This window comes from Ceratotherium simum, chromosome X, assembly GCF_057802395.1.
Source record: "Ceratotherium simum simum isolate JZ-2026a chromosome X, ASM5780239v1, whole genome shotgun sequence".
NCBI classification, from domain to species: Eukaryota; Metazoa; Chordata; class Mammalia; order Perissodactyla; family Rhinocerotidae; genus Ceratotherium; species Ceratotherium simum.
The window spans coordinates 34,646,165-34,660,603 of NC_141940.1; the positions used below are offsets into that span (position 1 = coordinate 34,646,165).

At 36.5% G+C, this 14,439-nt stretch overlaps 1 long non-coding RNA gene across 1 annotated transcript in view; it reads right to left on the minus strand.

Annotated features, from left to right (window-relative positions):
- Positions 1–5,757, minus strand: part of LOC147911814 (uncharacterized) — a 48,269-nt gene extending 42,512 nt beyond the window's left edge. Inside the window, exon 1 of the long non-coding RNA XR_015550668.1 lies at positions 5,672–5,757. This is a non-coding gene — a long non-coding RNA (uncharacterized LOC147911814). The remainder of the gene's footprint in view (positions 1–5,671) is intronic.
- Between the last annotated feature and the right edge of the window lie 8,682 nt (positions 5,758–14,439).

Here is a 14,439-nt window from a genome sequence, read left to right on the forward strand (position 1 = left end):
TCAGTAGTTAATAAACTGTACTCTTTTTCATCTCAATATTTTTTATATTATAATAAATGAGGAAAGTATTGAAAAATGAAAATATGCATTTAAAATATTCTTTGCTGTCACAAAATCAGAGGGATTAAATTTTGGATGAAGCTTATGTTTTAACAAAGTTTTAAGTTAAAGAAGCAAAAAACCTTTTGGCTTTGATTTTCAAAACTCAATGAGTAGGATTTTGTAAACTCCAAACTTACATATTCTATGCAAACCCGGATAAACTCTATAGAATAACAAATGCCAGTAAACTAGATGGCAATGACCCCTGTGTGGATTTGTCCAAGTGATGCTTTTCAACATTCAGCAATAGTTTTTTGGCCATCCATGTGGAAGGCCAGTGCTTGGCAGTGCTATCCAGTCAGCAAATTTTTTCTTTGTTTTCTACTATTCCTGGTTTTGTACTGTTTCTCAGACTTTTAGTGGCCTTTCCATTTATTTTTATTTATTTATTTTTTTTAATGCTTTTTTTTATGTGTGATTTCATTTGTTCCTCATGGTAGTCCTGAAGAGAGGCAGGGTAGGTGATGCTATATTTACTTGCAGTTCGGTAACAGATCTAGACCTTTTAAGATTTTATTTATTTATTTCCCCCCAAAGCCCCAGTAGATAGTTGTATGTCATAGCTGCATATCCTTCCAGTTGATGTATGTGAGACGCGGCCTCAGCATGGCTGGAGAAGCGGCGCGTCGGTGGCCTTTCCATTTATTGACAGTCAGCAGTACTGGCTATGCTACTGTCCTCAAATCATTTTAGTTGAGAATATCTCACATAAGAGCAATATGTCATTTTCCAAAGGGCATTTTGATTTCATAGGTTAATGCCATGAGAGCCTCTACTGAACACAAAACAGAAATGTACACTTAGTTTGAGTTTTGTGCACTTTTAATGGAACATTGGACATCTGTATATCTCTTAACCTGATATTTATAACTCAGTAGGTAATTCAAGGTTCTAACCTTGTCCAGAATTAATATTTTTCCTTATCAAATGCCTTTCAAATCATGATCCAAGGCAGAGCTGCAGTCACTTCTCTGTCTTACTCAGGAATGCTTTTTTTAATGGCCCTTAACTTGGACATGCCTTGCTTCGGATAGAAATGGAAGAGAGGGTGAGCTAGTATTTATTTGTATGATAGTTGAGCCAAGTAAACCCCCAAACAGATAATTCCATTATTTATAGAGCCATGCCCAAATTTGTAAGCCAAGATGAAGAAGCAAACTTGTCTATATTATTGACACTGTCAAAAGTTAGTGGACTTAATGATAGTGTTTTATATATGGGAGGTCCAGGTCAGACAGGAAGAGAAAGGAAGAAAATTTCATCTGTTCTTGGTGGATAATGGGAGATGAAGGGGAAGGCAGGCAGGGAAAGCAGGTAGTCAGATGTCTGTCTAATCGCCCCTCTCTGGGTAAAGGTCATGGAGAGGTTTATTGGACAATCTGAAGGAAATAGAGAGGGCAAGAGGCTTCTGTTCCACTTCCTACTTGGAACTCTGCAAATAAACAGTTTTACAACCTGCTCCTGGCCCCTACCTAATTGCACAAGCTTTGAGAGTCAAAGATGATCAGTGGCCTCCTAGGCATACTAACTTTCCCTTTCTCTGAGGAAATAGGCCTCATGGGTAAGTTTGAGAAGTGGAAAACATGATTTAAAAAAGAACATGATTTAAAAGGAACATTAAACAAAGCTATAGTAATCAAGACAGTGTGGCACTGGCATAAAGCCAGACATACAGACCAATGGAAAAGAATTGAGAGCTCAAAAATAAACTCCTGCATATATAGTCAAATGATTGTCAACAAGGGTGCCAAGACCATTTAATGGAGAAAAGATAGTCTTTTCAACAAATAATGCTGAGAAAATTGGATATCCACATGCAAAAGAATGAAGTTGGACCCTTACCTTACATCATATACAAAAATGAACTCAAAATGCATCAAAGACCTAAATGTAAGAGCTAAAACTATAAAACTCTTAGAAGAAAATATATGGGAGCACAAGCTACAAAAGCAAAAATCTACAAGTGGGACTACATCCAACTAAAAAGCTCCTGGACAGCAAAAGAAACAAAATGAAAAACTGAAAAGGCAACCTACAGAATGTGAGAAAATATTTGAAAATCATATGTCAGATAAGGGGGTAATATAAAAATATATAAAGAGGGGCCGGCCCAGTGGCGCAAGTGCGCGCGCTCCGCTGCAGCGGCCTGGGGTTCGCCGGTTTGGATCCCTGGTGCGCACCGATGTACTGCTTGTCAAGCAATGCTGTGGCGGTGTCCCATATAAAGTGGAGGAAGATGGGCACGGATGTTAGCCCAGGGCCAGTCTTCCTCAACAAAAAAAGAGGAGGATTGGCAGATGTTAGCACAGGGCTGATCTCCTCACACACACACACACACACACACACACAAATATATATATATATATATATATATATATATATAAAGAACTCATACAACAAATAATATGGTTAAAAATGGCAGAGAAACAGAATAGACATTTTTCCAAAGAAGACATCCAAACGACCAACAGGTACATGAAAAAATACTCAACATCACTAGTCATACAGAAATGCAAATCAAAATCATGAGACATCACCTCACACCTGTTAGAATGGCTATCACCAAAAAGATAAGAGATAATGTGTTGCAGAGAATGTGGAGAAAAGGGAACCCTTGTGCACTGTTGGTGGGAATATAAATTGGTACACTATGGAAAACATCATGGAGGTTCCTCAAAAATTAAAAATAGAAATACCATATGATCCAGCAATCCCAATTCTGGGTATATATCCAAAGAAAATGAAAACTGGACATCAAAAAGATATCTGCACTCCCACGTTTGTTGCAGCATTATTCACAATAGCCAAGATATGGAAACAACCTGTGTCCATCAATTGGAGAACAGATAATGATGTGGTATATATATACAATGGACTATTACTTAACCATGAGAAAGAAGGAAATCTTGCTATTTGCAATAACATAGATGGACCTTGAGGGCATTACGCTACGTGAAATAAATAAGACAGAAAAAAACAAATAATGTATGATCTCATTTATGTGTGGAATCTAAAAAAGCTGAACTTGGGGCCGGCCCCATGGCTTAGCGGTTAAGTGCGTGTGCTCTGCTACTGGCGGCCTGGGTTCAGATCCCGGGCGCGCACCGAGGCACTGCTTCTCTGGCCATGCTGAGGCGGCGTCCCACATACAGCAACTAGAAGGATGTGCAACTATGACATACAACTATCTACTGGAGCTTTTGGGAAAAAAAAGGAGGAGGATTGGCAATAGATGTTAGCTCAGAGCCGGTCTTCCTCAGCAAAAAAAAAAAAGAGGAGGATTAGCATGGATGTTAGCTCAGGGCTGATCTTCCTCACAAAAAGTAAAAAATAAAAAAGCTGAACTTGTAAAAAGAGAGAGTAACATGGTGGTTACCAGGGGCTAGGGGGTGGGAGACCTGGGGAGAGGCTGGTCAAATGATACAAACTTGTAGTTAGAAGATGAATAAATTCTGGAGATCTATGCATTGCTTTGTGATTATAGTCAACAACACTGTATTATACACTTAAAAGTTGCTAAGAGACTAGATCTTAAGTGCCCTCACCACAAAAAAGAAATGATAATTATGTGAAGTGAAAGAGGTGTTAACTAATGCTATGGTGGTAATCACATTGCAATATATAAATGTATCAAATCAACACCTTGTATAACTTAAATTTACACAATGTTATACATCAATTATACTCCATTAAAACAGAAAAAGAAAGAAAACATATGAGAAAACTTCCTGACACTGTATTTGGCAATGATTTCTTGTACATGACAACAAAAGTATAGGTCACAAAAGAAAAGATAGATAAATTGAACTTCATCACAATTAAAAACTTCTGTGTATCAAAGGACATTATCAACAGAGTGAAAGGGTAACCTATAGAATGGGAGAAATATTTGGAAATCATATATCTGATAAGGGACTAATATCTAGAATATAAAAAGAACTCCTACAACTCAACAACAACAACAACAATGCAACCCAATAAACAAATGGGCCAAGGAATTGAACAGATATTTCTCCAAAGAAGATATACAGATGGCCAATAAGCACACAAAACGATGTTCAACATTACTAACTGGTAGGGAAATGCAAATCAAAATCACAATAAGATACCACTTCACGATGGTTATTATATTAACAACAAAAACAGAAAATAGTAAGTGTTGGCAAGCACGTGGAGAAATTGTAACCCTTGTGCATTGTCCGTGGGAATGTAAAATGGTTTAGCTACTGTGGAAAACAGTATGATGGTTCCTCAAAAAATTAAAATAGAATTACTATATGATCCAACAATTCCACTTCTGGGTTTATACCAAAAAAAATTGAAAGCAGGGACTCAAATAGATATTTGTATACTCATGTTCATAGTAGCATTATTCACAACAGCCAAAAGATGGAAGCAACTCAAGTGTCCATCGATGGATGAATGGATAAACAAAATGTGGTATATACATACAATGGAATATTCTTCAGCCTTAAAATGGAATGAAATTCCGACACATGCTACAACATGGTTGAACCTTGAAGAAAAGGACAAATACTGTATGATTCCACTGAAATGAGGTACCTAGAGTAGTAAAATTCATAAAGGTGGAAAGTAGAATGGTGGTTACCAGAGGCTGGGGGAGGGAGAATAAGTGGTTGGTGTTTAATGGGTACAGTGTTTCAGTTTGGGAAGATGAAAAATATTCTGGAGATAGATAGTGATGATGGTTGCACAGCAATGTGAATGCACTTAATACCACTGAACTGTACACTTAATTAATTAATTAATTTATTTTCCCCCAAAGCTCCAGTAGATAGTTGTATGTCATAGTTGCACAGCCTTCTAGTTGCTGTATGTGGGACGCGGCCATGAGGCCAGAGAAGCGGTGCATCGGTGCGCGCCCAGGATCCGAACCCGGACCGCCAACAGCGGAGCGCACGCACTTAACCGCTAAGCTATGGGGCCGGCCCTGAACTGTACACTTAAAAATGGTTAAAATGGTAAATTTTATGTTACATATATTTTACCACAATAAAAAAGAGGGCAAGTAAAATGAATCAGTTACATATTTTGCAAATATCGTCCTTGTCACAAGTATCTTAGCTGCTGTTCTCACTCCCAATGTTAGCTATTCCTATAGACATTCTCCTTAAGCCTGCTACCCTCCTGCCTCCCCCTTTACTCTCTAGAGACCCTGCCTTCTTAGATGCATTCATAAGGGAATACCTCCTGCCACTTTCTCCTCAACTCTTCCCCATAACTGAAAGTGCATCTGTCCTTATATCCTGCTCAGAAGCAGCAGTTTACTTCTTTCTGACAAAGCCTGTGTTCCCTTTTGCAGAATAACAGTTATGAAATCCAGGAATGTGTGTGTGCAGGAGAGAGGAAGAGAGAGCTATTAATATCCTTAATTCCTTTTATTCACAATTAACATAGCAAGAAGCAAAGACACTTGATCTAGAGTTTTATATAAAAGAAGTAGTCATGGTCAGCTAAAGCGGGAAAGGGAAAGTCTGATCCTACCAGCCCCAGTGGAATACGAGGATTAGAAGGGAGATGTAGGGAAAGAGGGCAGGCAGATACATACCTATCTGTCTCACTTCTTGTTTGGGATTCCAGAAGGTGTTGAAAGGAGGCCTCAGAGGTGGCCCCTTCACCAGTCTTCCTGAGAGCTTCTCTGTGTGGTGAAAGATATACATACAGAAGTTACTGTTTCCTATGAAGAGTTGTAGAATATAGCTGAGGGTTCTGAATGGGAAGCTTGTCCATGAGGGTTGTGGCAGAGATAAAGTAGCCCCGGATCCCATGGCCACATGATACTATTCTTGAGCCCTTATTGTGCCAGACATTGTTCTAAGTACTTACACTTTTGTACCCATTCAGTCATTACAATATTCCTCTGAATTAGTACCATTATCATATTTCAAAGCCCCAGATATTATATAACTTAGTCTTAAACATCATGCCTACACAATAGATTCAAAATACAACATCAGCAGGAGAACAATGTATAGTCTATTTCAGAAAGTATGATGTTGGCAGAGGTCATGGATATAAAGTTTTACTGCGTTTATCTTATACTTCACGTCACTAATTAGTTACTGAACTAATGTAGTTCAAAGTTACTGAACTAATGTAGTTCATTACATTTCATTTCCCACTTCACTGGATAATTGCAGGAACCTTGGCTTTTATATTCCAAGTGGTAATCATATCCTTCAAGTAAGGTTACATCTTTCAGTTGGCTGACTGTTATTATCTTCTTTCAGACTAATTTCCCACTGAAGGAATGTCCATTCTTTTCGCAGACTCACCTATGTATTTCCAGGTGCCAGTACACTCAATCCTTTGTAATGTTACAATTGTATCTCTTCTATCTTTGGCAGAAAGCTCGCCTTACTTCTTAATGCAAACAAAAACCAGTTTCAGTAGCACCGATCCCTTTCTTCAATTCTTAGAGTACTATTGATATTCCCTAAATAACATTCCCCACAACAAATTTTACTTAATTCAATTACGGAATGATATTTGGAGACTTGCCAGAGCTATTCCTCATTTCCATGTTCACTCACAAAGAGTGAAACCATGAAGTATAAAATCCCTCCCTACGTCAAAGAAGACTCTGCTTCCCCACCCCCAGATGGTTCTGAATAATACTCTTTGATGGAGCACTCATATTCTCTCACTGATTGCCTATTACAAAGATGTTATTCTTGTTCCCCAATTTCAGTGCTATAATTGGGTTCCACTACATTCTTTGCCTTTGTTTTCAGAAAACCAATGAAGATTATTCAATTGGACATCCCTCTGACTTGGATCCAAAATCACTCCAGATAACATCTGTGTGGTATTTGACATATCACGTCTCCTTTCCAAATCTGACCTACACACACACATCTTCTTGATCTTTATCATCTTTTCTGCAAACTAAATCGATTGAAACACGTTGATGCTTTTATATTTTTATATAACTTGTTTTGACTTAGCTTGTATGAAATTATCATCCTTAACTAACTTATTACTTGTTAATTGATCGCAATTCCTTGGAAGTAGATGTATTTGTGTTTTTTCCAGCAGTATTGTGGAAATAAACTGTTTTTTCTGTTATCTCATTTTTTTATGCTCCCAGACAACTTTATCTCTATCTCTATTTTAGCACAAACCACAGTCTGCTTTGCATTATTTTCATATATAAGTATCTAGCTTAAGTGATTGCCCCATATCTCTGTGATTTGCTAGAGGGTAGAGACTACGTCCTAGTCATTTCTCAGTACATAACATAGTGTTGTGAATACAGAAAGTATTTAATAAAGCAGTAGGTGATTTACACTGAGTTGTGCAATTTCGCTGACAATGAGCACATAGCAGTATCTGTTTCTTGAAATAGCCATTATTTCCCTCTCCTTCTACATTGCTTTCTACTAACATATTTGGTCAAATACCAATACTTGCTCTATCCCATGTTCGTTTTGGTGGCATGGCTCAGCACAAGAGGCTAAGCTATTTATTGGTCAGAGTGGAAGGAGTTTGTGGTCCACTGTGTGGTTATCTCATGTGTTTTATTATGATTGTGGTTCATAATCATTGTAACAACTAATCTTTTTGTAACCCTTTGCGGTGCTACTCATTGAATGCCAATTATGTTCTAAGAACTTTAGATATTATATCACTAATCTTCATAGCAGATATAAGGAAGCTATTGTTATGCCAATAACAATATAAACAACAATATTTATTTATATACCAGGCATTGTGATAAGTGCTTTATACGCATTTTCTCACTGACCTCTCATAAGAACCCTATGAGGTTAGTATTATCAATATATCTATTTTACACACAAGAAAACTGAGGTTCAGACAGGTTAAGTAACTTGTATAATATCACACAGCTAGTAAAAATGAACCAAAACAAAGGGAAAATAATGAACAAAGACAGAATTAAAGCTTAATGAGTTGAATGGAGAACTAAATTGACAAGCTGAAAGGACTTAGAGAATAGAAAAATGAAGAAAATAGATTAAAATCTAAACTAATCTACTTGAAAGTTTTAAATTTAAAAAAAAAAAAACACAGCAACAATAAAAAGAACAAAAGAAAATAAAAAAAAAAAAAAAAAAAAAAAAAAGAAAGTTTTAAATTTTATGAACAAGTAAAGTATTCTAAAAGGATCCAGTACCCTTGCTCACAAATCAGATTACCTTAATGGAATAAAGATCAGGCTGGCCTCAGAGTTAGTCATCAAATGCCAGAAGACAATGCAACCACCTAACATTTATCAGTGCTTATTAAGTACTAGGCATTGTGCTACAGAGTTAACATTGCCTGTCTGATTTAATCTTCACTACAATCTTATGAATTTGGTATTATTTTTTATTCTCATTTGAGGTTGAAGAAAGTTGAGGCACTACGTTAAGTAATTTTTCAAGTTCTCACAGCCAGTAAGTTGCAGAAACAGAACTTATACCTATCTGTTTGAATCCAAAACTTATTCTCTTACCAATTCAATGCTCTACCTAACATGGTTTTACATCTCTGGTCTCAAGTGCTTAAAGTTCTGTCTTATGCTAGCTCTTGCTTGGTTTAACCCAACACATGGAATATGTCTTCACATCAAAATTTGGATGTTTTGCTTTAACAGATATTCTTCTACCACATCCTACACTTCACGTCCAAAATGACCTTAGGTTTAGACTTTAAACCTATTCTTGATGTTTCCTATTTTATAAGCAATATGGTCTGAATGTTTGTGTCATCCAAAAATTTATATGTTGAAAACCTAATTCCTAAGGTGATGGTATTAAGAGGTGGGGTTTTTGAGCTGAGTGTGACAAAAAAAAAAAAAAAAAAAAAACAAGAAGGACTCATCTCACTAAATAAAAGGTAAATTCTGAAACTCAGGTAATGGAAAACACCACCAGAATAAGGAGGCTCCTGGACACTAGGACAAGCTGGGCATCAGCCTGTGTGTACCCAAGTCTGTAGGTACAGATTAGCCGTAGCAATGATGGATGGCATGGCATGGCATGCTGTTACCATGAGTTGGTACAGCTCCTCTTGCAACCTCGTTTCTTACCAGCTATATCTCTGACCTCAACACTGTTTATGCAAGTGAATATCAGCCAGATTGGCCATGGGAAACTCTTTTGCTAGTCTAAAGTAATCAATACTATTGTGACATAGGCCCTTGCAACTGAAGAGAGAGCTCCATCCAATATGATTAGCTTTAATCTCTTTATTGGGACTCAGATAATATTACTGGTACCTAAACAACACTATCAAAATAGAGACCTATTGAGGACAGTATTCCCCAAGCTACGACAGTGCTAGGCACTGAGTAGGCTGCACCCTTGTGAGAACTCAAATATAAAGCTGGGGTGCACTGTTTACCTATGCTAGGCCCTGCTGTTTTCTTCCCCTTATTTCATTTATCTGTGTTCATTTATGATTCTCCGCCTCTAAACTGATTCCTTCAAAAGATATCCTTACCACTATCTCCACTATAATCCATCTCCTGCTTGTCATTCTCCATTTAGAAGGGATAGCCGTAAGTGTCTTCACCCAGGCCCCTAGGTAGCCAAGGCTCCATACTGTGGTTTTCCATCCTGATTATCTTGATCTAGACATTAATCTCATAGTTACATCCTTTCTCTCCACTCACTACCAATCAATTATTTTCTTTCCTGAGCTAACATCTGCTGCCAATCTTCCTTTTTTTCCCCCTCCCCAAAGCCCCAGTTGTATATCCTAGTTGTAAGTCTTTCTATTTATTCTATGTGAGCTGCCACCACAGCATGGCAACTGACAGACAGGTGGTGTGGTTCTGTGACCGGGAAACGAACCTGGGCTGCCAAAGCGGTGAGAACACCGAAATTTAACCACTAGGCCATCAGGGCTGGCTCTCCACCCATCAAAATTTATCTGTTCCGTGTCTCACCCAAATAGAGACCAAATATGGCATGTCACACTGAAAGAATTTGATCAACTAATATACTAAATTATAAATTGTTTGCACCTAAATTATTGAGGATCTACCTTACACAAGGCATATTCTAGGCAATGAGTTTATAGCAATGAACAAAATAGATAAATTCCATGCTTTCAAGGAACTTACATGTTAGTGGGGAAGGCAGAAAATAAACAGATAAACAAACATACAATATAATGTCAAGTAGTAAAATCCCTATGAAGAAAAATAAAACTGGATAAAAGCATAGAGAATAATTGCCATTTAGAGGAGGAGTTCAGGGAGGTGCCTCCCTGAGTTGATAATATTTGAACAGAGACCTAAACAATTTGAGGGAGGAAGTCATGGGAGGGAAGAGAGCTCCAGGCAGAAGGAACAGCAAGTGCAAAGATTCAATGAATATTAGTAAATGACTGAATTAGATCCTTGGCATTCTCTAAGGACCATAACAAGACCTTTGTAAACTTCTGTTTCTATGAATATCCCTCATAATCTTAATGCTCTGGAGGCCCCATACGATAGTGGGTTGTAACAGGTCATAGTAGGAGCAAAATTTAACTTTTCTGAAAGCTTTCTTCCTCTCTGCACCTGCTGGATGTGGATGAATTCTGCATCTAATCCCTGCTATTCTCCAAATAACCAGAATCGTCAATGAAACACACTATTTTCTCCCCAAAGGGCCTGAGGGATCTTAAACTGGTCAAAGCTATTTTGTTCTGCTTTATTATATAAAGACATATTGTGTTGACTGCCAGTGACAGTCACTTTTAATCAACAAAGATATGAAGTGACAGAGTGACAGTCTTGCCACATCTGAGCTCCTTTTAAACTAATTGGTTTAGTTCTTAATACTTGAGCTCGAAAAGTTTACCTTCCCCTAAAAAAAGACCTACATGCAAAACGTTACCCTTCTTTTCAACTCCTCTTCCTCCAATTTCTTTGCCAATGTTTCTTTTTTTCTCCTCTCCATTGATCCTGATGCCAGGACCACCACTTCTATTTTATGTGAAATACGCCATTCTTTCTGTGCTAAAATATCTCATTTGGTCATTCTGTGCCAAAACACCTCATGCTGATTATGAATTCCCTAGGACTCTGCCCTTGGTTATTTGCAATTATGGCTGAACAGAATCCTGGGCAATTAGTCCTGGATTCAATTATCATATACATGCACATAGCACACTTGGTTCAGGCAGGTATAATATCCAAAGCATTTGTATCGAAGATTTAGGGTTCTATAAGGGAAATATGGTTGTAGTAATTAATTTGGATGATCTCTTTAAGCTGCCATAAAATTTTATTTTTAAAGAATTGACAACTAGAAAAATGCATATGGATTCTTAATTGTGAAGTCTATCTTACCTTCAGCAGTGAAGAACCAGGCATTTATAATGCTTTTATTATAAACTGCTATTCAATCAAATAGCAGTTTACAAAGACAAATTCTTCCTAAAGAGTCTAAATACTAATTAAGGAATGGATATTCCATGATTTGTTCTGTTATTCCCGACCCAGTGGAAGTATGGTTCTGTAATAGAATATAATTGGGTATATAGGTGAGACATTAAAATTTAAATTAAGCTGCATTGTTTTGAACTCAATTTAAGTTAATTGTTGTCTTTTATCGTGTATAGGACAAATTTCCACTCTTTCCAATAGTTGTGAAATCTGAATACACTTGAGATAATAAAAGTAACATTATTATGAGTCAGTCTCCATGTTGATTTGACATAGTTTTAATTTGTTAAAGTGTAGGGTCAGAGGCCATCAAAGTATTTGATACTGAGTGACAGTTATAGTTAGCATTTCCATTTTTGAACATAATCTTAATATGATTGATAAAATGACTTCCATCTAGTGAAGATAATAAAGATAAAGGATTTCTCTGTTCTGTACAGCTCCCAAAGTATACTCTAATTTTACTTTAACTTTGTTGATGCCCGGTTCCTAGAATTATCTCTACTTTGATACAAGTTCCTTTTGCTCCTGTCTCTGCTTCTATAGTACTTTATTCATCTCTAGTAAAGTGTCTAAGATATTTCATCATTTTTATCTCTTATAGGCTCTCCTTATCCAGTAAATGTATAGATCATGTTCTGTGTTCTATTCAGTTTTATATCCCCTTGCCTACTTCAGTGCTTGGTGTCAAGTAGGAACCCAGTACATGTTGATGGAATGAATGAATGAACAAATGGATACATAAGGACAGAATACATGTCACTGGAACTTTTCCTTTCATTGTAAATCACTTTCATGGTACGATATTTTCTGGTAATTAGAATATTGATTACCCTGGAAAACAGGAGGAATTCTTAGTCCCTGCACATGAAAGACATATAGATAAACAAATCATAAAATCTATACTAATTTTCTCAGTTATAAATCATTTAAACTGACCCTGAGGACATGCTTACTGATATGATTAGAATCACTATTTCATGCTAGTTTATTATTGATCCACACAATTATGAACAACACCAATAAAAAAAGCAGAATATGATATCAAGTTGTAATGGGACACCTCTGAAAATGTAATAAATTGTGATACTTTCTTCCTTCTGAGGTTCAAAAACTAGAAATTACATTCCTCTGAGGGATTGTTGATTTATACAAAATAGTTAACTCATTTTGGTAACTTGGATTGATAAAATCATAATTGGAAAAATGCCATGGTGCCTTCTGTTCAGAGAATTTCGTCTGAAATTGGAAATTATATTTAAGCTACCGATGGGAGAAGTACTGCCCATTTGTTTAACTATTTAGAACAGTGAAAATACCCTGCTTCTTGCCAAAGAATTTATATTCTTTGTATATATATACCACTACAACCTCAAAGTGGTAGAACAGGGCTGACGAAGTCCTTTAAAATGAGTCTGTAGATCACTGCTCCAGTCCGGTGCTTTAGGACAACATTCAAACCATTTACATGATTCACACTGTGCAATGCTCAAATATTATTTAACTATTCTGAATAAACTGTACTGACTCAATTAACTTGGAAATCAAATTACTCATAAAGACCCTGTCATGCTTAAAAGAAGTATCAGAGAATTAAAATTGACTAGTAACTTGGTTTAGGAATTCTGGATTAGCACACATATGATTCATGATGTTTGAACTAGAACTTTGAACTAGAACTACCTCTTGCCTTGTTAATACTAGAAATATACAGTAGATGCATGAAAGAGGTCTAGACTATATCATAACTTTGATAATAGAATGAGTTCTAGTAAGTTTATTTTAAAATGTAAATATTTCTTAAAAAGATTGAAAAAGAATTACTTCATAACAATATTGTCTCATAAACAACAGACACTCCCTGCCTTTCCCCAGCAGTCCTCTAAGAAGGATGCAGGCGTAAGCTAAGCTTTTTCCCAGGTATGATGCCAGGTGAGGAAGAAACCACATCTGTTCATTTTACTTCTTTTTTGATTTTTTGTAATGGACTAGATTGGCATTTCCAATCTTTATTTTATGAGAATCCACATTCTGCAAAATGTTAATATTTGTATGTATGTAGGCATGTGTGAGAGAGAAAAAGAGAGGGAGAGAAATGAAGGAAGGAAAAGATCTGTGGTCAAGCATATTTGGCTTTCTCTGGGTTAAAAAAAGTTAAACAAGATTCTCCTCATCCAATAAATCTAAAACTTTTCAATGTTTTAAAATATATTAACTATATTGGGAATATCCATTATTTCAAAGATCCAATGTCTCAAGGGATATTAAAATTTCAAGAAACACATGTTAGAATGATAGAGTAAACAATAAGCTCCATTGAGGGTAGGAACAATTTCTAAATCACTCTGGCATCCCTATTGCCTGGCACAGTGCATGAATTCATTCTGATTTGCATATTCTTAAGTACATAGCATAGCTTATAAGTTTAGAAGGATAGATCTGTACCTCTCTGCATAGCCAATGACTACAAGCCAAATCGAAAGTGGAGAAAATAGCCACTCTTACAAAAGTAGCCCAACAAGAAAAATTTAAACTGTGCAAATGCCAAATATAAGCCCATAACAGAATACTGGGATCTTCAAATAGACTAGTAAGAAATTTGGAAATTTTTTCTTCTAAACATCTATTTGCATTGCTAATATTTTATAACCAAGCTTGATCTTACAGCTAAATGGCTTAAACTCATTTTGATATCATGAGTGCCAGTGTTAACTGTAAAAATGGGAACCCTGTTATTTTTTGAAATGGATACTGATCAGATTAAAAAATAGAAGCAAACTAAGAAACATGTTACTGACAACCTAGGCAGCTTTCTGAGCTGAATCTCATCAAGGGAGCAGAATGTGTCACTCAGGAGTCCATTAAGGAAACAAAAATAGAGCAACTGTAAGATGAGCTTTAGTTAATTAATTGTAACATGTCACAAGTCATGT